This window comes from Diachasmimorpha longicaudata, chromosome 1 (assembly GCF_034640455.1).
Source record: "Diachasmimorpha longicaudata isolate KC_UGA_2023 chromosome 1, iyDiaLong2, whole genome shotgun sequence".
Lineage (NCBI taxonomy): Eukaryota > Metazoa > Arthropoda > Insecta > Hymenoptera > Braconidae > Diachasmimorpha > Diachasmimorpha longicaudata.
Genome location: NC_087225.1, coordinates 6600574 through 6626964, shown reverse-complemented (window position 1 = coordinate 6626964; position 26391 = coordinate 6600574). Strand labels below are relative to the sequence as shown.

Genomic DNA, 26391 nt, shown 5'->3' with positions numbered 1-26391 from the left:
TCCTGGATTAAAATCGAAAAGCGTTTCCTTTCACAAATTAGCAATTTCGTGTTGTGAAGGAGAGAAATTGATTCACCTTATTCCAGCCCAATCTCCTGGTCAATTTTAGCATCCTTGACTCCATGTAATTTCGTAATAATCACCAATAATCACAAAATTACCATAAATTTCAAATTTTTTGATCAAACAAATAAAAAAAAAATGTGGCATTGCTTTACCGAAAGATCGTTAGAACAAATGAGTAGATGTAATTATTTGAAGCAGCAAAATATATCAAATTTTTTAACCGTTAAAAAATTCCCATTTATTTTGCAATAATTTTTGCATTCATGAATTTTTTCGCTCTATCCGCATTGTCACGTGATAAGTTGAATGCTAATTTCTCCATCTTTTCTTTTTCTCTTCTTTTGAATATTTTTTTTCGGTACTTTGTGCATTAAAATATAGTTCGTCAATACTCGCGCGTGCTCGGCATCCCTAATTTTTGAGTCACGCACGCGCTTGCGTGTCTCCGATGACCGAGATCCAAATGACTTCACTAATGATTCCTCATCTCCGTGCTGCACGCAGTTTCAAATGGGTTGGGTATGGTTCGTCTTTAATATTATTATTATTTCATTTTAGTTTTTTTTTCTGGGAAAACATTTTTCACCACATGGGCAGGGGTGAAAATCAAAATCCCAACGAGTTAGAGTATTAAAGGGTTGCATGCAGGAGGAGATAAGACATAGTTGTTAATGTTGAGTCAATACTAACTTTGTACTACAGTGTCTCAGTTAAAAACTTATAACTTGGAGAATAGGTGAGATTCTATTGGGGATAATACGTACATGGGCCCAAAATCTGTTTCATCGTAACTAGAACTAAACCTGACAAACAAAACTTTTAATCCAATTACCCTTTAGGCCACATTCACGGAAATTTATTCTATTGAATTTCAATAGATTTCTCCAAACAACACTGTGAACTGTCCGAATTTCCAATTTGGAAATGGCTATTTTGAAATACAGAACACTATTGAACATTATTCACCGAGACAAAATCTCAAGTTACCGATTCTATAAAAATTGATGATTCCATGATATGTTCAGGTTCACGAGAGGGTTCATGGAGAGGAAAGAAAAGTAATATATTATGACCGAATTCTATTCCAAGTTGTAAAAATTTTGTCCCGATAAAAATGAAAATTACTGTGCTAGTAAACTTTACCAACCATTTTCACATTTTCATTGCCATCTGATTTTAAGATTTTACTACTTATAAATGAGCTAAATAACACGGTTCGCTCCTCTCCCATTCTCCAATTTGAATATTCCTCGGTCAAAGGGGGTTTAGTGATTTTTCAACTCCAAATTTCTCACTTCCTCTGCTCTAATTGCACCGATGCAACGTACTTTTCATGTACATGCAAATTTGAAATCCCTCCACCATGTTATCGACACGTTGTGAACCGCACGAGTGATGTGGGTCAGCCGAATTAACGCATGCAGAATTCTTTTTTTTATTCACCGATCATTCTTCAATACACCGATGCAGTCTATCCTGTCATTACTCGGTTTTAATTTTTCCCGAAACGAACGCCAAGCCAAGAGTTTAAGTAACATTTACTGTCAGAGTATTATAAAACAGTATATAAAACAGAGTTATATTAACTATTTTTATAGAGAACATTATTTTTTACATTTGTACTCACGAATGAGTACAGTGTACATTCTCCAATGACTTAAAACGAAGATTTAATAGCTCAACTTTGTTGAGTTCATTTACGCCAAAAGGAAAGTCCTGAATCAAAAATCTTGAAACTGCATTTCCAAAGTATAAAAAAATTTTTTACACCTTTGTTAGTAGTTACTCTTTCTTTGTGTGCAATGAAAAACCTCCCGGAGTCATTTTATAATACAGTACCCTATGTAAAATCAGGAAAAGGTCAACTAAAAAACTCAAATGATGTAAATCCTTCTGCTATTATCACCAATGGGCGATGTCAGACCTTTTTTCGCCTATTAATCCCCGTGATGCAGTAAATTCCTGCAATGACAGGTCCAGAACAGGATTATATGACCAATCAAATAATTGAAACAAGCACCCCACCCATTATCGAAAAAAGGGAAGAGATCGATCGATTGTGTGCTCCGAGAGGGCCCAAAAATTCGACATTTATAATTTCCCATGAATGTTATTCTTATTGCGTTCATTATCCAACAATATCATCGTTCACAGTCATTATTCCCCCTGATCTAGCATTGACGAGTCAAAAAATATTGACACGACTAATTGTCAATCAACACAAAACCACACCGTAACGCAATATTCCAGTGAGATTAGATTAAATGCATCATTAACCATGTATTGTTTTCCGTTTCAATATCCGAAGGATAAAAAAGGCAGGTCACATCTGTTACGTCCGTTGAAGGGTTATTTAACTTACATTCAACACCGCCCACGATGTTTCGCGGTATCAATTACAATTAATTGTTTCCTCTTTCGTACTGGAAACATCCGGTATTATACACCCTGTTATAATTGGGATTCTCTGGAGTCTAACCTCCCCCTACACATTCCAAGTTCTAATTTTTTGACGAAAATTCGCATTCTCTGGAAACTGAATTTTCTTGTTTTTCACATTTTTTTTCTGGTTATACACTTCTCCTCGACTCCTCTTCGAATGATAAGCTTTTCCGGTTTACCGGTGCCATCCTCTGATACCTCATTTTACCGGATCGAGAGGAGAATACCGCAGAACTACCCAGTCACTCATTCCGCCTCCATCACTCTGCCACTCGCGTTCACCCTCTCATATTCGTTCACTAAACGGATGAGGGAGAAATGTGAAATGTCATAGCAATGTATAGAATGAAAACGGTTGATTTTTCGAGTCATGTTCACTCGACGAGTCTAAATAGCCGGGGAAAATCGGCCATTTTTATGACCACCCACTCACGGATGAACTTTACGACACTCGACAAATAAATATGCTTCTCATTCGACTTCAGTAATTCTCTGATTCAAAATCACCCGAATAGTCACACAAGACTCTATTGTCAACAAAATATTCTACTCACTTTCCTTTCCCCACCTACAATGGGTTAGAATCGAGCAGAAAATACTTCATTTTATGATAAACTATTCTATATGTTATTTTTTCGAAACACTTTCCAATTGTTGGGACAATTGTAAATAAAGATCCATTAACTGAGTCTATTTAACAGCGATATAATTTAATAATTAACCCCACATGAACCCATGCGTTTCGTTTGCTTAAGTTGATAACATTCATGACCATAGAACTTTGAAAATTTGTACCTACCTTGCTGTGAAAACTAATCATCTGATTGTCAGCAAATGCCTTCTCAAATGTTCAGCATGACCTCATGCTTCTATATTGATCTTTGCAGAGTGACAGAAATTGGCAGGTCGATTTACTACAGGATACAGTTTTTTTATAGTCATTGATTCGTGGAAATAAAATAAATAAATTCCCAAATGGGAATATGAATTCATCCACGTCCGGAACAATTCGAAGAAATAGTCGTAGAGGTGTTCATTCATTTCCGTTGTAGAAGCAACTTTGACACTCTCGTAATTTTTTCTTCTCTAGAAATAAATTGAAAGATAAGCCAATTAATGGAACCCTCCAACTTTTGGGAAACTCGAAAATTGTATATTGAATTTATAACCGAATGAACGTCCAAACTATTTCAAAACCTCTCCCTGTTATCGAGTTTCGAACTTCTCCAAGGAGCTCTTCATCTTTCTCATAATCAGAACAGAACCCCCCGAGATTATTCCAAATAGATGAAGACACCATCTCAACAAGTGTCCCTTCTCGCTTTCCTCAATATTTCGCCTAATTGAGCTATACATAGTATCCATTCGCCATTCTTCATGACAATTCTGAAGCCTCTTACCTCTTAAATCCAGTCGGGGTATGGATGAACTTGTTCGTCCCTCATCCTCATCGAAAAAAAAAAACAATACAAAACGCCTTCGGACGTCTGGTCAAAACCTGGCGATCCCTCTCCCTCAGCAAAAAAAAACAGAGAAAAAAAATTGTTCGGGTATTTTTTAAACCGAAGGATCGTATATATAAGCGAGGCTAAAAACGCCTGGAGCACGAAGTGGATCCTTTAGCGGCAGGGTCTAACGCGATAGTTCGCCCAACGCTACAGTACAATACATCCTTCTTTTATCCTTCTCAATTAGCCCAACCTTCTCTACCCATCTCTCTTCCCGAAGTAAACTCACCTATATACACAAACAAACGGTTAGAACCGAGGTATTTCGTGTATATATGGCTCTCTCGAACCTTTCGTCCCCTCAGCTCGGGTATAGTAGTATCCTCGGGGTAGCACCTCAACACTAAAACACTCATCTACCTTGGCTCGTGTATTTCCGCTGCTGTGATCGCTTGGATTCGGCCAACTCCGCTCTTTGTGCCTTCGTCCATCGACAGAGACAGACAAACCAACTCGCCAATGCTCGGCAAGATGGCGGACGGCGCGCCAGTAGAGGGGTGGGGATTGCTGTAGCTTCAACTCGAAAATGTATTCAGTTCCCTCTGGGGCCTGGCAGCGGGTGAATATACGCTCGTCTGTACTGGCAAAAAAGCACGCTACTGCCAATAGTGGGTGATTTTATCAATCGAATTAATATTATACCACTGATTGTTTTTATTTAATGGACAAAGAGAAAATATGGCGGTTATGCCTTGATAGGCTAATGGCGTCAACGTGTCCTGTAAATTGTGTACGATGAAACTGGATGGAATGAGAGTTGGAAAAAAGTGGTAGAATTTTCGAATGAAACATCACGTTTAATTTTACAAACACACCCCTTTATCCGTCGGTAATATCGTAACTTGGTGACAAGTTTTATTCATCGATTTTGCATTTTCACTTGTTGGCTTTTTTTTCAACGGTGTTTGTGAATACAGAAGTGAAAAAATGTGATACTGGTGATTTTTAGTTGGTTAAACGTGTGTCACACTTAGCGTCTTTTGACGCCATTTTTTTAAGGAGAGGAAAAGTAGGATTTAAGTATAGGGGTTGAAGTGCTTGAGTGAGGTGAGTGATTTTGTGGATGAATATTTGCGACATTCACAGTAGCTGGAAGATATCGGTGGCATAGTTGTTGATAAAGCCGCGGCTAAACTTGTTGTGTGTTTTTTGTTTTGTTTGGGAGAATTGGACAGTGTGGATTTTGATACGTTGGATTTTCGAGAACACAGGAATACAAGCGTGGATTAACACCAATAACTCGAATGGTGAGTAACATTGTCATTTATTTATTTCTTAGCTGAAAGATATTATTTTCTCGCTGGTCTTGAGTGGCATATCCGTGCTCAGGGGTGTGAGTGGAACGATACTCTCTCGTCGGAGAGCCGGAGTACGTACTTCCATCTGAAGAGGGTGTAAGTCCACTGAGATTTCATGATAATAAGAATTATTCAGATGAATATGTGGGGGCATCGGAATTCAAACCCAAGATTCTGATGTTTCAATTTCGGTTTATTTTCGTTGATATTTTCGTCCTTGGAATTTCCCTGATGCAATAGAGATTTCAGGGAAACTTGTGCCCTTGATTTTTTGTATACAACATGATGATGATGGTTATAGTGATAGTTTGTTGTCCACGTTTGACTATTTCTTTCGGGTACGTCTGTGGGTGATGATCGCCGGAGGGGAAAGAGGCCGATGTGGTTGAGGTGGAAAGCATGACGAGAGTTGGTTTATACAAATTCCAATGCATGCATATATGTATTTGGAGGTCTGCGTCCAGGTTTGATTGCCGTTATGAGTTTACCCTAAAATTGCTCTTTCTCTATGGAAATGGACGAGAGTGGCACAAAGAAGTTAAACAAATATTAAAAAGTTTTTGGAACATTGCCATTGAATCATTTTGAATAATTTCGAGTGAATAGGAAAAAAGTGGTGGCGTTCAGAGGAAATATTTGGTCGCTGTCTTGCTGCTCTGGAGACATTAAATTTGAATATACTGAGAGAAATTAGATGTTGAAGCGAAACAGTTTTGTATGATTTAATGTTCTTGGAGAGGGAATTGGACCGTTAAAAAATAATGTGGGAATCATATTTTTTTCTGTATCTTCTTTTGTGTGATATTACTCCAAATGACAAGTACTGAATAATAGCTTGGGAGCTGATCCTTACCGCTTAAGCTGATGTATTATGGATGACAATTCAGATATTTACAAGAATCAGTTAGTGTTTTGCTAATTTATTATATAGATACGGTGAGAGTAAATTGTTAACATATGACCTGGTGAAATACAGTAGTTATCGTTGATGGATTCAAAGGGTTTATTCGAAGGCTAGGCTTTATTCGAACTCACCGGATGTTCTTTTCTTGATCGTTAATATTAATAAATGTATGTTTGAGCAGTGAATCATTCATTAACCATTAAAAGAACTCATTTGAAGTTATTGAACCATTGAGTAACTGAAAACGTTCTAAAAATCTTATAATCATTTGATTGGATCAGTAAAATAGTGAAATAAAAAACGGGTAAATCGATATATTAATATTGCTAACTAAAGCAGAATCCATGTTTCACAAATGTAAATCCACCGGTTATCGTGTGGATATCAATTTTCCTTTTTCGGGGAAAAGCTATAACTAGGCCTGGAGGCTTTATTTAGTAAAAAGCATGGTATCCAAATTGTTAAGCAAATATGCATAGTTTGTTTGGTAACTTTTTTACCCGACTTTTTAATGGATGAAATTTCTGGTATTTAATCTTTATAATATCCGGCTATTTCATATTCATGATATCTACCGAGAACTATCTCTAATTTTTTACTTTTCAAATGAATTCCCGCTATTGATGAAAAAATTCTAATTAAGAGGTATAACGGCCACTTTTTTTAATATTATCTACCTTCTAATAAACGAAACTTCCCGTTTAAAAGAGATAACGACTCATAAAACCTGGAAGTTGAGAGGCCCCAAAAAACATGGAGCATGGAAAATTTGAAATTCATTTTTTTTTTGTTAATTGTTCAGTGATCAGGAAGAAAAATGGCCCGATACCCTACCTACTACCATTATCTCAACAATTGAATAATTCAAAAACCACGGAAAATTTGTGCTCGTCTCTTGAGGTGGAAATGTTATGATGGATTCGTTCAGTACCATTGACTGCTCCAAGGCCATTGTAACATTTTATGGAGCGCCTTGGGCTTCATGGGGGGTTGCTGCAGGAAGACTTAAATGGAGATTTAGGGTGTCGACTGGTGACGAGGGTTTGTCTCCAAGGGAGAGGGGAAGTACAGGCTAACACCATGAAGAGAATATAAATGTGTTGATATTGGGATGTCACTGTTTTTCCTCTCATCGTTAGATCTCTCAAACCAAATGAATAGAGGGGGAGTGCCCAGCTTCAGTTTAGATTTCCCAGCTGCATTTAACGTTGAGTTGATTCGATAAAAAAAATGAACGCGATCCCTGTGTAATTAAAACTACAGATCCTCGCTAACTCCATTTACAGGTGGATGCTTTTTTTTTTTCCTGCGAGTATACGGTAGGGAAATTGAGTAGAATTTTTTACCCACGAGATTTTTTTTTTATTCAAACTTCTCCGCATCCCAATAGCTCTTTAATAAACCTGAAACTTTTGTGACTGTCGTGTATCAGTGTCAGTTTGAACAGTGAGTGCATACTGGCCGAAAGTTTTAAAAAACTTTTTTTTTTTTTGTATGTACACACATTCCAGTTGCTGTTAGACTTTTATCTGTCATTCAAACTGGGTAGTTTATATTTATACAAGGGTGCTCTTTGTTATTCAAAGTTTTTTCATTTAAATAGAAAATTTCCCTGTAAATTACATTCACAGGGAGGGACAGTTCCTCACTCACTAACTTCTCAACTACTTTTCATTACTATTTTTCTACTCTTGATTACTGGGTAATGATATTCCTCATATAATGAATAAAATTTAAATATCTTATGAGCTTTTACTACTTCAGGTTAATTTTCATTTGATATACAATAGTACTCATGAGGGAAATGGGTGTTGATTTTTTTTTTTTTTCATTGAAAAACTTGTTCACTTTGAGGAAGTGTAAGTTGATGGCAAACAATGAATGCGACCGCTGGGAAAGTGAATGAAATTTTATAATCGAGTTTATGTCTGTTGCACACCTTCTTCCTTGAGTAATTCCCTATCGAGGGAATTGAGGGAATTATGATCAAAGGTGAAAAGGAGAAAGTTTAAGACTACAATTTAAGTTTTACTAATTCAACGAGATATTGCTCGAGTTGTATCCAAAAGTACAAGTTTTGATAGTTCATTCAATTCGAAATATTTTCATCTTCCATTAATAATTCTATAATTCTACGGTAAATCTCCGGGGAGTGCTCATAAAGTGCAAGGTGGCCTTGCCTTACCATTACACTGAAGTACAAAGCCAAATGACAATCAAGTATATGGTGGGTTTATAGCAGATTGCACTTGGCATCGGGCAACCTCGTGAACACTCGTTTTTCTCTCCTTTCTCTCCTCAGTGCTGCGCACGATAGTTGTCCCGATACTACTCGACTATCCTCAATCGATTTCGCTTTGGCTATTGTATCAGTCGTTTCCTACTATATGTGTTCAGGTGGATGAGAATTTCCACTACAAATAGGTGAACTGAAATACTAAATAAACATAAGATTACAAATGAATTGAATACTGTGAAAAGTATATAAAGATACCTCCCAAATGTATCATAAAAATGTACTTATGTGAAGGAGATTTTCACCAGAGATTTTCCAGAACTTTTCACAGATATACTTCAATTGAAATTATATGTTGAAAAGAAATATTTTATGACTCAATACATGAAGTACTCATTCACGGATTTCATGTCAAATGATATCATACAATACTGAAACAGATACTTGCTGTATCCATGCTCAATCAATATCTGGTCTTCTCGTACTCAAACTTTATTGGCATTTTTCTCATGTGAGGCTCTGTCAACATTGAGCAAGCGCTCTGAAACATCCAAGTGGCTTTCCAGTAAATAATGACTTGATCAATAAAAACACCCTGGAAATTGAATGAAAAAAAAAAAAAACACTCGTCAATTCGTCGTTATTGAATCACGAAATTTCTAACAGAATGAAAAAATGTTATTTAAAAGAGGGTAAAAATTAAAGCTCGTGTGGAGGGAGAAAACGTGTATGAATGTGAGGTTGCTTGTGCCTGGCCTTTTTCTGTTTTTTTTTCTTTTCGTTTTTCATATATCGCCTCTTCTTCTCTTCCTTTTATTTCTTTCCATCTTTTACTAGTTATCTTTCTTCACGAGTGCGGGTAGAATCTTCCCCACCGTCGAGGTCGAAGCGCATTAGGAATTCTCACTATCGGGATTCTTGCGAATTTATTGAATTTCACGAAGCGTGGCGCTCTTGGTACTCGCTTCAGTATTATTATTATTATTGTTGTTATTATCATTATCATCACTATTTTAATGATTAATGAGTGGATGATTAACAATGAGTCCATTTTTCATTGCTAAAAATTATCAGATAATTTTCTGCAATGAAATGAATCGTAGTAATTTCTTGTCATAATATTTATTATCAACATAGTTGGATAGTTATCAAAGATTTTTATCCATTAATAAATCCTTGTTAATTGCTTGATTATCTGGAATTTATGGGAGTGTAGGGTCAATTAATCACAAGGATTTTTTTCCTCCGACCAAATCTTCTCCAAATAAAATCTAATAAATCATATTGTATTCTTCGTACTTCTCTGGAGTACTATATATACGCATTAATGGAATGAAGTTGCAATACTAGTATATTATGGACGTTAGCGGTAATAGTTCGATAATCATTCCATTTGATTAAGAGAATTCAGAGTAACAGAATGAAATAGAAGTCCATCAATTAGTAATTTTAATATTTGAGTGGGGCGCGGAAAAGTAGAATGTCGGTCATTGTTTCTTCTTTTTAAATGAAATCCCGACAACTTGAAAATGGATGAACATTCTCAGACCTACTCTCGATTAAATCGAATGTATCAATCGATTATCAAACTTTTTGAACATTGGACTCGCAGAAAATTTTAGTATTTAATCTACAAACGTCAAGGGTATGAAAGAAATGGAACGTAACTCCAGGACTATTTTTTTCTTTTTTCTCCTTTGATGCATCCACTTTCTATATTCGATGAAGATTCAGAGTGATTGATCTACTGGTCATAAATGCTTTTTTCCAAATTTTTTATTCACGAAAATCGTAGAGTAGACCAGGCTGAGAATTGTCCATTGCTTGACCACTAATATTTAATGGAGAACTGCATGCCTCTCACGAGTTAATTATTTTACAACAATAATTGAACATAAATATTTTAATTCGTAAAGAGTGAATAAATGAAGTAGTCAATGAAGCAGTTTCATATAGTGGCAGGTACGAGCTGTAGATAACCATGTGAATTGGAGAGGAGTTGTTTAATTTTGGAGGAACATTAAAATCATAACTATGTAATCAAATATAACGGTTTTAACCAGATTGTGCAGGTAGTTTGTACATTCTGAAAAGTGGAAAATGGTTTTCATGATCCGGATGATGAGTTTTTAATTTTGTTATGATGGAAAAAAATAGAGACTTTTATTAAGTAATTCTGACTTTTTCACATACCTTTTGAAGGTAACAAGAAATACAATTTCTTTAGCTCATAGTGTGTGAGAAAGTGGAAATAGTGGATTTGTAATGAAGCTTATTGCTTCGAGCTCGACACTCAGCGGTAGGGTATATGACAACTATACCGGTTTCCATGGTAACGTCGCATATCCCCGATATTTCCCCTCTTTTCCAGTATCCAGTTATCGTGTGATTATGGTGTGAAGGGACCGCTTCCCCCCCCCTCGATATATCTGTGCCAGCAGCTTGTGCAATCACACTTGGATATATCACTGGGTCAGACGTTAGTGCGTCATCATTGGGCTATTGATAAGTCCTCAGTAATGATTCAACTATGAAATTTGATGCACTTTCAGAAGGTCAATGAATAAGAAGATATTATTTTGACAGAATAATTGAAATATGTCTAATAAATATTCAGGAATGTTTTATCTCAATCACGTCTTTATTGTCAATTATCTTCCACTTTTTATCCGGAAATTTTTTTCTTATTCAAGAAGATCATTCGTAAATTGGAGTGATTTTCAGATCCTTCACCACAAAAAATGACTCACAATCGCAGAATTTTTTTATCACACCCAAAACAAGTGTTAAATTAAATTAAACGTATTAAATTAAACGAAATACTCTTATTTCAGGTGAAACGCTTCAACAAGAGTTTCATCTGAATAGAGGGCTCGTAGAAAAAGCTTAACAGTTCTATAATATCGATCGATCTCTTGTGAAAGTAATAGTTTTTGTTCTTATTTCTATCCATTCCCATATAAATTGTCGTCAAATATATCACCTTCACCATTAAACTCTATTAAATTGAATTCACGTGTACTGTGTACAATGGACATTCACTACAGTCACATCTTGCACTCACTGAAATTACCATGAAACTGGGCTACGCACGTGCCGACAGTAATTAGCTGCAAAAGGAGAAGGGAAAGGGGAGGAGGGAGGGGGGGGACCGAGTTACTGGATTGTGCACGTTCGTTTGTAAACAACACTAAAGCTCGAAAGCAGTAGGAGTATTCCCGAAAGAAATAAGGAATCGTAGAAAGCTTGATAACCGAGGGTATGCAAAGTAAGGGATGGGCACAGGAAGAATGAGGAAAGGACAATAATGTAGGTGGAATGAAGTGAATTTAATCTGGTGTATAAACGAGACCGTCGTAAACACGTGATATTTTTGGGTGGTAAATCAGTATTTAGTATTTCTCATTAAAAACAAATTGAAATTAACTGGGATAATTTTACCAGGTTAGTTATAACTATTCACTAAGGTAGTTTATATTTTTTTTACATTCTCTTACACTGCGGTGAACGAATATATGTATATTTATTGTTGGAGGAATGAAAGACCTCGTCGTTGTCTTAAAATGTACACAGACATGCGGGATTTGGAGAGTGCAACCCATTCGGGAATCGTATCAGTTTTCAAAGGTATCTCGTGGGGAGGTACATAGAAGTTGAAAAATATATACTCAATGAAACGAAAAAGAAAGGGTCTTTCCTTTGAGGAATAACATCCGGTGTCTTTTCGTGTGAAATATTTTCTTATACAACGTGACTCGAACTCGACTTCTTCTTTTTTCGATTGAAAAAGAAATCCGTAATACTTATCTTTCAATGAGTACCTGTTAGTAGGGTCATGTATTGCCTGAGCTTCAAGGTAGTTTGAATTTATTGTAAGCTCGAAATGATTTGTTTCCAGTTTTATTAGCATATTTACAATACTATGAACTGAAGTTGGATATAAATCAGGCTGAGTGAATTTTTCTAATATTATTGTAGTAATTCTTGTAGCAGTAGTGCAACGAACAAGCTGTCATAACGTAGTCTATCCCCTATTTTCTCTATATTATCATCGTATGGTGAAGCATATAAAAAAAATCCTCGGTATAAAATTGCAATAAAACTATTGCACCAGTCTCCAGTGAATCATTCTCTCCCCTTAATTACAAAATATACCAATTTATGTTCTTCACCTTCAACTCCCTGGGAACCATCGTTACCCGTTTGCGAAAGAGACATAAAACAAGCAGCTGAAGATGAAAAAAAAAACCAGATATTTCATAAACTTTTTTAATTATCACTCATGTACCAATAAAGAGCCAGGATAATCCTTGTAAATAATAGTATACTCGTTATTTTGAACAATACTATGGGGATTCATTTATTTACGAATCGTAGAGTACTCTCCAAGAATTGTAACTTCGGTGAGAGAGGTAACATGTGGCAACGTTGGAGGGTGTTGTACTCCATCTCTGTTCAGTTTTGTTCAGACTGTTCTTCTATTCTCTATCCTTATTCCACTTACTTTATATCACAATTTTCTATCTCTCTTATACCTTCGTTTAACCTCATTCTCATCTCACATCTTTCTCTTACTGCCTTTCTCGGCAGTAAATTCCAAGCGTTCATTCTTTCCTTCTCTCTGTGGTGCGTCTCTGATTCTCCTCTTCGGATGCATCTTACCTACCATTCTCAGTATGTCTGTGTATATCCACCTTCACTTGACCGGAACGACGTGGGCCCTCTCACACATTATACACAACCAAATCAACTACCACCTTGGGCCTCATCTACCGGCCCCCCTTGCTTTTTTTTTTCTTTTAAATCTTTTTATTTATTACGTTTCATAGAGGGTTAGGAGCCAAGTGCATACTTTTTGCTGAACAAAGATGCACACTTCTACTCCAATGTTTTTTGCTTGTACCTATGAATCCAAATCTCCATTCTTTTTTCAATTTTTTTTTTCATCTCGTTCATGGTACATCCGAAATTGCCTCATAAGACATATTCTGATGAATCCGTTCCTCAGACATTAGTATCTCTACTGTATAACATTCAAAAGATATTAGTCGAAATAGACGGCGTAGATTACCGGGAGTATATAAGTAGGGGGTACAAAGAAAAATGTTGTGGTATGTTTCGGTCAGGAAGGATAATAAAAACACTGAGATGACGAAAGATTTAATAGTTTTTTTTTAAGTGAGAAGAGAAAATCTTTGTGGCATTACTTGTTACAAAATAAAAATGATTCATTGACGGATAGGAAAAAAAATTTTTTTCGGTGATTATACCGGGAATGGGGGGAATTATTACAAATTTACCGTTTGTAAATTAAGAGTTCCATGTGGTAAAGATTATTAATCAAACGTGTTGCAAGTGATCGGAAAGAATCCAGGAAGCGGGCGCAAAATCGCGTGAGAAAGTTATCTCCCGTTGGGTTTCGTGGAATTATAAAATCCTCTTGTCCAATCATGACGGCAATCCATGTGGATCGGTTGAGGCACAGGCATCATAGGTCTTTTCTTTATCGGTGGAAGTCCACCCAACCGAGTCCTTAGGTAACCTCAACGATCATCTCTTGACCATTCTTCAACTCACGTTTTATTGATGCCTTTGGGTACAGATGAATTTCTTCGAGATTGTTTGAGTAAATAATTTAAAGGTAAAAATCATTCGGTGGAATTCGATGTAGATTTGTGGTTTTAACAAAATAGAAAGCAAATAATTAAGTAAAAATACAATGGGAATTTTTGGAGTGAGGCCAAGGTTTCGGTAGAAGTTTGGTTGGTTTCACATATCCATTAAATTTGCAGAGTTTTTTTTTTGTTTTCAATTCACTGGAAACAAAAATTTTCCAATTCCGTGCAATTTACCATTCCCTCTTGTGTATATTCCCATCGGGTAACGAGTGCTTCTAACATCCGGGTGTGGACAATAAATTTGTATTTAACGGTCATGGGACATCCGCGGTACATTGATTCCTCGCTGAACTAATTTTTGGATTATGCCATTCCATTCTACGTTCGCTGTTACTATTCTCTCCATTAGGGGTTGACTTATAACTTGCTTGTTTGGATACTATATAGACAGAAGTCTATTATATAAATTTGTCTAGTACACTCTAACTGGAAAATCGATTGATTAGAGAAATGATAATCACTATGAAGAGTGCCCACAACGGCTTCTATTCATTCAGTAACGTTTGGACTAAAACCAAGTGCCCAAACACCACTTCTCGCTCTTCACAGAATTTTAGTTCATTAAAATGTTATCTCAATTTCACTGTAAATATGCGAAGAAATTTCAAATTAATGTTCACATTCATGAATACTAGACTCGAATAATTACCAATATTTTCGATAAAAAAAACTTGATCATTGATGATTCTGAGAAGGAAATCACCAAGATATGAGTGTCAGTATTGGATTTTCTTTTGAAATGATATTAAATTCCTAAAGGAAAATTTCTGAAAACTTGATTTCCAAACACAATGACAAATTTTTCATCAAGAACATAATTTATTATGACTCCAGTGTGATTTAATGACATACATCTTCATAAATTATGGAATGCAACTATTTTCCACTCTTATATTCATCATTTCTCATGGAAAATCTTCAGAATTCATGTAGATTACTCTGGCCCAACGCTGCGTTCATGTACTAAAGCCCATTATGGCACCGTTTGTGGTTCAGAATGTGTTGTCACTAGCCACTGTAGTTCCTCAACTCCAGCAAGTAAAAGGGAGATAGAAGTAGAGGAGCCGTTGTAATTGTGTTACCACTGCTGTCGTAAACTCACTCTGAGTAAGACGCACTGATGAGTTGGTATCCCTCGAAACTCGAATGACCGTCAACCCAGTAGTTTCATAAAATGTATATGTCAGAAACACAACTGAAAAGGGATGGAGGAAGAGATAGGTCTTCTCTCGCGACGCCGGTCACTTTACAAGTATGCGCACCACGTGAATTAAATACGTAATACAGACCCACGTTGAGCGTGTCCCGCATGCTGATCGTTCCGCGGTTGAAGTCGCTCAGGTACTTTGGATTCTCCCTGTCCGAATAGAGGAATTACGTATGCCGACGTAATTCAGTGATAAATACCTGTTCAAACAGCTTTCTTTTCTTTGGTTGCATTGTTGAGGATTTTTCGAACTTTACGAAGTAAAGGGAAGAGATTCTTTTTCAATTCAGTGGTAGAGGTTCCAACTATTGGAAAGCGTTGGAATAAATTCATTTGAAAGTTTGTTTTTTTTATTGGTTTTTTTTTAAATGGGAGAAGCCTTAATCTCCTCTATCCGACGGAGTCAGCAGGAATAAGCAGACGGTTTGGCCGATGATAAATGAGAATTTTGTGAATCCTCGGTACATTTTTGCTGCGTTCGCACCTATGGCAATATATCTGTATGATGGAAATGGCTAAGAATGAAAAAAAATTCCATTGAAAGAGGAAAGGAATTCAGTTCAATTTTATTAATACAGAATAATGGCGAAGCATTGGGGTGATTACGGGTCTTAACTTCGAGGGAAAAATCTCATAGTTGTCACGAGAGTTTTTTACATGCACCGAATATTAATTAAATTTCTTAATTTGCAGTTTTTAAGGAATTAAAACTTAGGACAATTTTATAATGTGAAATTTCCTCTTAAGTATTTTATCCCATCCAACCATAATATGTTATTAATCAACCAAAGTAAATGTTGTCATAAAAAACCGTATTTTTGACTGAAACAAACATTGGTTGATATCAAGGGCTGCTCTCTTTCATGCTAATGATCATTCGTTAATAGTTAATGAAGCGTGTTTGGCCGAACGCGCCACCTACTTGACGCCCACCACGGTCGATGTCCGGATATCACTCGACGTGATACGTCGATATATCGACAGTGAAGGCTTCCGGAGCTCACAAATATATTTCTATTTGTTTCTGTTGTTGACGTAACTCATATTTATTTCAACAATGAAAGATTTTTTTGGAAATGATAGGAACTGTTCAAATGTTTCTCCCGTGAATTTTTATGTTTTTTTTATTATTTTCAGTTCCTACACGAAACATCTTAAGGTGTTTTGTGCGTGATCTGGAAGAATGGGGGAGGGGTGAAACGATTGGGGGGGGTCCTATTGTTACCGAGTTTTGATTCAATCGCTGAGCACGAAATTTTCCGATTTCTAAGTAACTATTTAAGTGTTCGTTTTGTGAATATTAAATTTAATCGTAAAATTAATTATTTAATTTTCATAAATTACGGGTATCGAGGAATTTTTATTAGATGTTTTTTAAATTGTTGAAATACATGGGAATACATATTTGACCAGAATTCCGCATTTTTTCTGCAATTCCGGAGGCAAATATGGGTGAAAACTACTTTACAGAAGTGTTATGGAATTTTTTCGATGCATTTCGTAATTTTTATCTGGATAATCTGTGAAAAATTACATTACTGCCGCTGAAATTTTCCTAACCACTTCCGTAATCGGTGAGTGAACTTGAATTCCGTAGTTTTCACTGAATATCTCTCTCCGTGTAATATTGAAATGCGCTGGAAGTTGATAAACCTGTCGAGTGTTGTCTCTGTCAGTTTCATGGTCCAACCCATATTTTTTTTAATGATCGTCACTGTCATTCGAATAAGTTACGCCTGCGCCTAAAGGGGCTGCATTCATAATTTTTCGTATCAGATTCAGAGTGCTGGAAAGGCTACAAGAAAACCCCCAAAATTACCATTTAATATTTTTTCTTGAGCCTGAGATTTTTTTTCAACGCGAAAATATTTATTTTTTACCGTGAATTTTTCAATTTGGTTTTTTTACACACAATACTTGAACCTTGTTCTCGTCTATGCTGCGAAGCTCGATTTAGAATTTTTTTGGCCATCAGTTATGTCCAGTTTGATAATTAGAAAAATAAGTTGGTAAATTAGTATTATTCTACCGAATTAAGCGAGATAGCGAGACAAATAATTCATAATAAATTCAAACCAACGATGAGGAAATGAGTGAACTATGTGGACTCGTTATGCCAATGAAAAAAAAAACCTCGGTACGGTATAACAACTCAGACTAAGCAGCTACGAGGGGTGTTATTATTGTTAAGCAAGGTGCGCGTATGGAATGTAGGTGATGAGGAAACGGGAGAAGTAGAATCCATTGTGGTTAGACTGACGACTTAGACACTGGCACGAGGGGCTCTGCCAGTGACGTCTGTCTGTTTAAAATTTGACCATTGTTATACAGACGACTTAAATAACCAGCGTATCCTGTCAAGTGTTGATTCAAATGGACGAAGAGAAAGGATTCAATTAAGAGGACTGGAATAAAAGGGAGACACAATACTTAAAGAACCGGATTTTCATTGTTCCTAATTTTTAAAATACAGCAAATGGGAGATATAATTAGTTAACAATCATAATTATTCATTCAAACTAAGGAGTAACACGAGATGAGACCATTTGTGTTGGTTTTTTTTTTATATTTTTTTATCAATAGATATGTTCAGTTTTTTCTCATTTCTTTCACATTTCAATGTTGAAAGAGACGTTTTTGCTTGATGGGAAAGGACGTTCTCTTTTTCGAAAAGTAAAAAGGAAATGACTTTCTCGATGGCTAAATACATCTGTCCCGAACTAAATTTTCTCAAGTATCACAGCTTCCTACACTTCATCTCCCCGATTAAAGGACTGCTGAGAAATAGCAGGAGTCCAACTAGGAAGTGAGGGAAAGTAGTGGGGGATAGGGCCAGGGGGAAGGGACCAACAGTGAACTCTAAGAAAAGTTCACGTAGACGGTGAATCAACTCGAGTGTAACCGTGAATTCGTCATGGGGCCCAGGATTCGTGGCCACACACCGGACCGAACTGAAGGTTCTTCCTTTCCTCATTTCCCCATCCCATTCGAATTTTGGTTAGCTCAAGGTGTGGTAAAAGTCGAAGGCGAAGCGGAAGACTCAACTAAAACCATTGACATAAGCACTCCCATTTCGTTCCTTCATTGCTGTAAAACAAGAGAAAAAAAAAACATCGTAAATTTTGAAATGTGTGCTGAGGATCATGTCTGGTTGTTGAATTCATTCCTGTTACGTTTATTATTACAAATTCTCATGCGCTATATTCTGTAGATGTTTCTCCTGTTTATCTCTCTAGTCCGTTTATTTTCACGGCACCATTTTCCTCAAGAATTTAACGATTTACCATGACAACCGGAACCACGCTGACGCTTGAGAATTTCCTGGGAAATTATTTTGGCTCGGGGATTAACGGGATGTTAGTACCTACTGGATGTCATATCCCTTCGGGGAGTTCCTAATAAAATACACCTTGCGAGGCAATAAGGGACAAAACGTGTTGAAGCGTGTTATTACTCGTTTGACACAGGCACCCCTCGTTACTCGCTCCGATTTATTCGTCTTCACGAGTGTAACCAGAAATTCAAAAATCAATGCGATAAATTACATTTTATATTTATTTGCTTCTGAATGAAACGCCCTGTTATGGTGAAAAATGAAATTTTTCATTTTTCTCAGACTAACATTTACAGTGGTGATATATTCCATGAATATTTTGATCCAGTTGGATTTTTAGAAAAATAAACCATCAACTGTTTCGTCTAAACATGGGGTTGTTGAACAGCTTGAACGTCATTTAAACTTGAATTTTTTCATCTCCAATGGGTCCGCCGTTTTCATATGAGATATTCACTCTCTTCCTAAAACACAAAAAGATTGTAAAATTATACTGCAGTAAACTCATCACATTCTCTTACTTTGTTTTTATAATATTTTTATGTTGAAATAGTAACGGACAATAATTCCTCGCCAAATTTATCCTTTCCAGTTGTACGTAAAAAATAAGAGGAAGTACAAGCGCCAATAGCACTTGAGATTTTAGTGAACCGGAGATTGAGACAGAAATGTGTAGCTCATGAACAAGGAGAACAAGGAGATGGCGGGTCGATGAGGGGGATGGGGGGAGGAGGGGGGATGGTTACGCTCGTCCACTCCTTTTATTTCTGTGAAGTGCCGCTGTGCCTGTGCGCATTTACCCATTACCTGTATATATATGTATACAATATACTTGTGCCAAGCATCCTATCTCTCCTGTACCTTCTTTTCACACGAACGTCCAGGGACCATTTATGGCATACCGATAGGCCTCATGAACCATCGAACGGAGAATGGCTAGTAGAATATGTATAGAAAAATACGACGATTCCCTTTCCGCCAATGAATCATCATGAAGTACTATCTATCGCCGCAGACATTCTAAACTCTTTGTAGAATTACTAAAAAAAAATTGCATATCTGATACCATTTTTGGACGATTTTTTTTTTTCGTTGTTATACTCGTAAACACGTTTCTCCCTGAAATATGATAGTACCGGGGGATAAATAATTAAAAGGCCCTGAACATCATTATTTTACCAAAAATATGCGTTGTATTCGCATTGTGGGCCATTCTCTATGCCATGCCTACTTCATTTGCATACGAATAACAAAAAAGATGGAAAGTAAGCTTCCATTCAGAAGCCAGAAGCGAAAAAATGAGGAGAAGAAATTCATGGCTGAATTAAGGTAATTTTTAAACGCTGCATCCTACTTTTTGGTTGTTTCTTTTTTCTCCGTTGACTGTTGTCGCCGATTGCCGGCAATATTTTTCCATTCGGCTGGACACTGATCCGATTTGTCAGAGTCGAGGCCTTGTTACGCCGTCGACCTCGAAGTTAAAGGATAGATGGGTAGAGATTTTCATCCATCTCTCTTTACCACTCTTTTTCATCTCTCTCTCTCTCTCTTTTTTTTTTTCTCTCTCTCTCTCTCTTTTCCTCTTCATGTTCCCCTAAGCTTTTCATCTTTCCTCACCGTCAATTTCGAATTCCAGTTCGATCTACATCGTTTTTATCAAATCCAGCACAGCTATGTGTGCTTTGTTAGTCTCTTCCAACCAGTGGATTCACTAAATTAAAAAAAAAAAAAAAAAAGCCAGTAGATTGCCGTTTGACCAGTTTTTTAGTGCTCGAGATAAAATGTTCAGGACACAGTGGTCACTGGGTGGCCCGTTTTACTGTACTCACTGGCTGTTCTTTTAGAAATCTGGTGAAGCATCCACGGTAATAAATAAAATATCACTTTCCCCCAAGTTTAACCGATAAAAGTGGCATTCTTAGGTCTGTTAATTGCTGGTTAGAGATTAAGAATCATTCATCGGAATTGAATGAATATTCGAAAATACTCGTAGGCTTATATTACTTGTCCTATGTGGCATCGAATGTGAGGACACAGTTGGATCGGTTTTTGTCAATTTAAATTTGAGGAACAGTGGTTTTTTCAGATGGACGAAGTGTTGAATGAACTTTGTTTCTTCGTTGTTACAGGAGGATCTTTGTTATATGCGGCATTTACTTCTCGTATTATATGTAATGTCGGGTTAAAAGTTCTCGCAATGAGCCATAGCGAAATTAAATATTCTGTAACATGCCGGGCTTGTTAGGAGAACACTTACATTTCACGGACAATCTGGTAGTAATCTTCATAAAAGTGGCATTTAATACTACTAACGGTAACACCTCACCTTCTCCTGCTGTTGCCACGGCTACCATACCCTTAATGTAACGCGCATTTCGTGTGTTTTGATGGATAAAAAATTATGAAACAGTATTTTTGGTACGAGTGTGGAAACAATGCTTCAGGCAATAAATACGATGGGGATTTTCTGACAGTGTGAAAACTGCAAAACGAGCCTCAGGCAAGTTTTTTAATCACATGAGGTAGAAAATTGTTATTGCACGTGTATTGTACATAATTATGTTATGGAAAAGTATAAATTTTCTTCAACAGAAAATTTCTGTTCATTTACATCTGTTTTCATTTTCTGTTGAAGTATACAGAAAATAGATCAATTCTGGTAATTAAATTGAGGTATAATGAACAAGTGTTCGGGATCTAATAGAGGAAAATTAGAAAAAATATTTCAAACATATACGAGAATTTTATGAAGCTCAGATTGACGGAATGCCCATAACGGTAATCTCTCTTCGGGTATAGCTACTCCGGAGGCTTACAAATATTCTCATATACATATAGCTATACATATGGCTATGTTATAAAAACGTTAATAGTCGAACAACTGTATCTGAACATTTTTTAAAATTATTGTCCATGAATTTGTAAAAAAAACATTTATAAGCCTCGCACACCGGTAATCTTTTGAGAGCAATATTGATTTGGAATTGGGAGAAAAACCAGTGGTGAATTACCTGTTCTGCCCTAATGGTACATTCATTTTTGATGAAGGCAAGTGCTATCCTCCCAAAGGTCAAACAACATTTTTCCCATGAGTGTTGAATCCTATTTTCCATAAAAGTGCGTGGAAAGTGGAATTTTATGCACGTGGAGTGGAAAAGATTAGAATAAAAAAAAATTCTCAGGGGAATTGGTGCATTTACCATACCTAAGGGGCATGAATCCTAAATGTTTAGAATAGGGCCTTCGAAGTGTTGCCTCCAATATGTAAAGAATGAATTTCGCAAATTGGAAAATTTAATCAATGGAGAGTAGAACAGAGGGAGTGGAAAAAAAAGCCGGAATATATTGTCAGAAAAATCGAGAAAACTTTGAAGGAAAAAGGAAAAGCCCCAATGGCAATTCGGCCGTATGGTGAACACGTGGATAGTTTTCGAAAAACTATGCAGATGACAGGGGGTACCAGATGCTGGAAGGGACTAGTCAAATACTAACAATTTTCTCCTTTTTTTAAAATTCATTTTGTCATCAAAGTCGGTATTTTTTTCAATATGGATGAAAAAAATTACATCTTTCTATTGGATTATGTGACACAAAGTAAAATAGAATCAGATGATTTCGATCTCTTTTCATGCTATTGTCACTTAATAATTAAAGCGTGAATTGTATATCGTCGCAGGTCTGCACAATTCACTCGCTATGGGCTGAGATTTCGGGGCTGAATGATTTTTTTTTCTCTCCTTTCTCCTTTTTTTTTTTATCTCAGACAAAGACATTTTTATTGTACTCTCTGTGCACCGCAGGTTCAGATTACGTCTCGTATAGTCCACTGGTTGGCTGTCAGGGCTTTATACCCACCCTCTTCATAATGCGCCTTCTACACATCTTTTTCTTGTGGAGTTAAATCAGGATTTTTTAGGGTTTCGGGCGGGCCGTTATTGGATGAAATATCTTTAATCGTAATTTCAGGCATTGAAGAAATCAAGTAAGTGAGAGTGGCTATAATATCATCATGTGGAGATAAATAGGCTAGATAGGGTTATAACTTTTATGTTCATCAAAGAAATTGACAAAAATTTGCATATCATTTGATTGCTCATTAACTTGGCAATTTTGGTTCTGCAACTTTGACGAGTGTACGCTCAGTTATGTAATTCAATCCTTTGGAACTACATTGGCTAACTAGTGCCTTTTATTAATCTCAGCAGTAATTAGAGGCGAAGAGTAATTATTCCACCAAATAAGTAAATATTTAATCCATCTTTCTAGGGACTCTTTCATGTAGAGAGACTGTTTCTGAGATTACCTGGAATCCCACCTGTATTTGCCTTATTAATTTGTATCCGGTTCCCTTACGTTCAACGTGGAGAGAATATAAAATAAAAATAACTACGCTAACGTAGAAATCGAGGGTCATACCGGAAAACATTAAAATTTAACTAATTTTAACCGAAATTTCGTTCTGGCCATGATTTTTGTTGAAAAATATCACTCTTTATTATGTATTAGAGAGAAGCTCGGTTCATGTAACAGAATGATTTCAACTTTTCAGTCAGTGTAGCTCGTCAATGCGTCTGTTCACAGAGATAGAAATTTAATAAAAATTACCCAAAAAATTTGGTAATCCTGGAACGATGTACCGCTTTGTAAAAATTCAGGAAGTTTTATTTAATTTTTGTCCAATATTATGTAAAAGCTCAGGGTCCGCTCATCGAGAGGAGAATCCTTTAAAAATTACGCGCTGCTTCTGTTATCTGTCAGTCAAAACAGTATTCAATCAAAATTACGGAACAGTTACGCAACATTCCATAATCTTTCTGGAATTTTTTTGATTTTTTTCCTAAAAGTTGACTGACAAAGTGGGTAATTTTTACCGAATATTGTTTTGACTGGTGGATTAAGAAACAGGTACGTCATTTTTTAAGAAATTTTCTCTCCGTGCTGATAATTTTTTCTGAATACCAGTTGATTGAAGTATTACCAAAGTTTTCGGATAATTTTTGTTGAACCTCCCTGTAGTATTTTCCCTACGTAGCTATTTTCATTTTTCCTCTATTATTTGATGATAGTTATTTTCTCACATTGGAGTTTTCCTTGAGAAATCCAAGATTCCATTACGTGTTGTGGTGGCGCGATACTCAGGCAAAGAAGGAGCAAGGTACCCTACAGGTTGAGGGTGAAGGAGAAGAGGAGACGTATACGTTTTTCAGGAGTGCCCGGGGATTCAGAGTCCCTGTGGATGTACACAGTATAGGTTCTTCTGCCCAGAAACGTCGCGTTTCACTTCTTTTTTTTTTTTCTTTTTCTTTCCTCGAGCCTTGTGAGCTCCGTCTACCACTATTTCGATTTCTTACTGTAAATATATACACGGATATATATACCCCTTACGCGTATGCTTTCGTACACCTGGCTTCAACTCCCGGCAGACCTTTCGTTCGGTCTTGAACGATTCACCTTTTTCTTTCTTCTCATTTTTTTTTTTTCTTTTTCTACTTCACGAACCTTTTTCCATGGATCCCCCTTTGTCGGTTTAGGTGGTCGGTTCGAGAATCCAGGAAGGTTTTCCGCTCGATTCTCGAGGCATTTTAGACTACGGGACACGGGGGACATTTCGTGTGCCACGGATTATCAATTTATATCTGCTGAGGTTATTGTTGCGTAAAATATTTGATCGATAATTTACTTCGATTTTTTTAAAAATAATTGTGCTGCACTAGGTCTAGTTTTAGGTATTAATAGTTTCTTCGATAATGGTTTATCGTTATTTAAGAATACTCGACATTGGTTTCCATCGAATTAACAGATACATACAGGGGATAGCTCTCACGTTATTTCTTCATGATTGAGGCGTAGAACAGGATTTTATTAATTAAAAGTTTTTTAAAAATTGATTCGACGTTAAGTTCTGTCGTTTGTGCAATTTCAGTTTCCGCAGAATTTTCATTTGGAATTATGCTTTCTTTTTCGAGGGTAAAACATGTCGCCACTCCACTTAATGATCACGCTCAGCATCTCAAAGCTCCAGGGTTGCTTGTCAAGGCAGTGCACCCTAGGCCATCACCCTGTATATTGCAAATCATCGCGGATAATCAATGTAGTTCAATTCAATTTCCTTCATTAATATCAGATTCAGAGAGAAAAAAAAGTCTATGATATCCAGTTAATCCGGATTTCAGAAATCTTTGGTTAGCAATTTCTGGATTTCAGGACTTTGTGGTGCTGATATCTATCGTAAAAAGTACTGGAACTCAGTAATGTAGATTCTCAAAGGAACAACCGTTGAATACTGAAGTGAATGTCTCCTTTCCCCTTTCTTCATAGATCATCATAAATTACAGCATCTCCTCTCCTCAGTCACGTGACATGATATTTAAACGGCCCTTATTTTAAGAAATCCACGTTTCTTGCTTCCACCGTACCGTTTTGACGTGGAATATAATCTTTAAAATAACATTGCTCCGAATGTGATGACACAAAGAACGATAAGTGTAAACCCGGTTTACTTAGTGTAGTTTATCTCTTTTATCGGTGTATTTTCACTTTTCCATCGTGAAAATGAAATACCTCAGGTTCAGGATTGATTTATAATCCAAATAAGATAAATGTTTTGAAGAGGGAGAGAGATAAAATTTTCTCATTCATTTGGGAAATTCAAGGACGTGGGATTTTTTATATTAAAGCGAGACAGTTCCCCTTTGTATATAACAAATTCTAGAATTTTATGTTCCCTCGTAATTAGCGACTAGAAGAGCAAAACACATGCGTATCTACAACTCAAAAATGAATTCATATATTGAAATTAGACGTATAAAATAGAGAAAAAACATTTTGTAGCAAATTAATATTATTTCACTCTATTAACAGTTGAAAAAATAATCTTTACTGGCAAAATTATCAATCATGTTATGGCTGAAGGACTGAAACTTATCACCATTTCAATGGCCAACTTAGTTTCTCATTGTCTCCTTCGTCTCCTTCATTTTATGAGAATAGATCATTTACCTGACTATTTCCACAAGTGTTTGCTATGTTCACAAGTCCTTTCAGTATCATCAGAATTAACTTTGAAATGAGAGGCATAGAAGTGCCATCATCGCATTCCACTAAGTGTCGTTCCTGCGTCCACGTGCCCTGGAGCAAATCGTTTGCCATATCTACGTACCATGTATAACTCTCAGAAAAGATCTTTTTGCCCACTGGGGTAAAAGACAGGCGGACCACATAGCATTTCATCGTCAAGAGAGGAATCAACCCGGGGAAATGGAGCAAGGCCTTGCGGCTTGGAATATACGGTGCTGAAGTACCAAAATAAAAAAAAAATGAAAGGGGAAAAAAAAAGGGAAAGACTAGAGAAGGGTGGAAAAGAAACGATGGAACAGGGAAATGAAATTAAGTCTCTGGTGGGCAGTGGTGGTCTGCCTCGAATGTTGCTATTAGATGCGGTAAAATGGCCGGCCATTAAACTTTTAAAGTGGAATAAATAAATTGAGGTAGAGTCGTTTGTATAATGACTGATCTTTCTTTGTTCCTGATGAGTCTGAAGACAGACGAAAATATTTGCTTGTGAATCGTAAAATTGAAACGATTTTTTGCATATTTTAATTTTGTATTCGATATTCCGGCGGTTCTTTTATCAATTTAACAGTTAGAAAATCTATTAAGAAGGAAATGAAAGTGGATTCGTTGTTTTAGTTGATTAGAAAAGGGGTAGACGTTAATGA

At 36.5% G+C, this 26391-nt stretch overlaps 1 protein-coding gene and 1 long non-coding RNA gene across 4 annotated transcripts in view; one reads left to right on the top strand and one right to left on the bottom strand.

Annotated features, from left to right (window-relative positions):
- Positions 1–213: 213 nt before the first annotated feature.
- Positions 214–4215, bottom strand: LOC135163988 (uncharacterized). The gene is made up of 3 exons (XR_010299204.1): positions 3909–4215; positions 3308–3594; positions 214–2807 (listed from the first exon to the last, which is right to left on the bottom strand). It is a non-coding gene; the product is annotated as an uncharacterized LOC135163988 (long non-coding RNA).
- A 327-nt stretch (positions 4216–4542) lies between these two features.
- Positions 4543–26391, top strand: part of LOC135163833 (uncharacterized) — a 77129-nt gene continuing 55280 nt past the window's right edge. For 2 of the 3 annotated variants that reach the window (XM_064123694.1, XM_064123677.1), the window contains exon 1: positions 4544–5263. The gene's annotated coding sequence lies outside the window, so the exon portion shown is untranslated. Of the gene's footprint in view, positions 5264–26391 lie in introns of all 3 variants that reach the window. The other variant, XM_064123686.1, reaches the window with a different exon arrangement.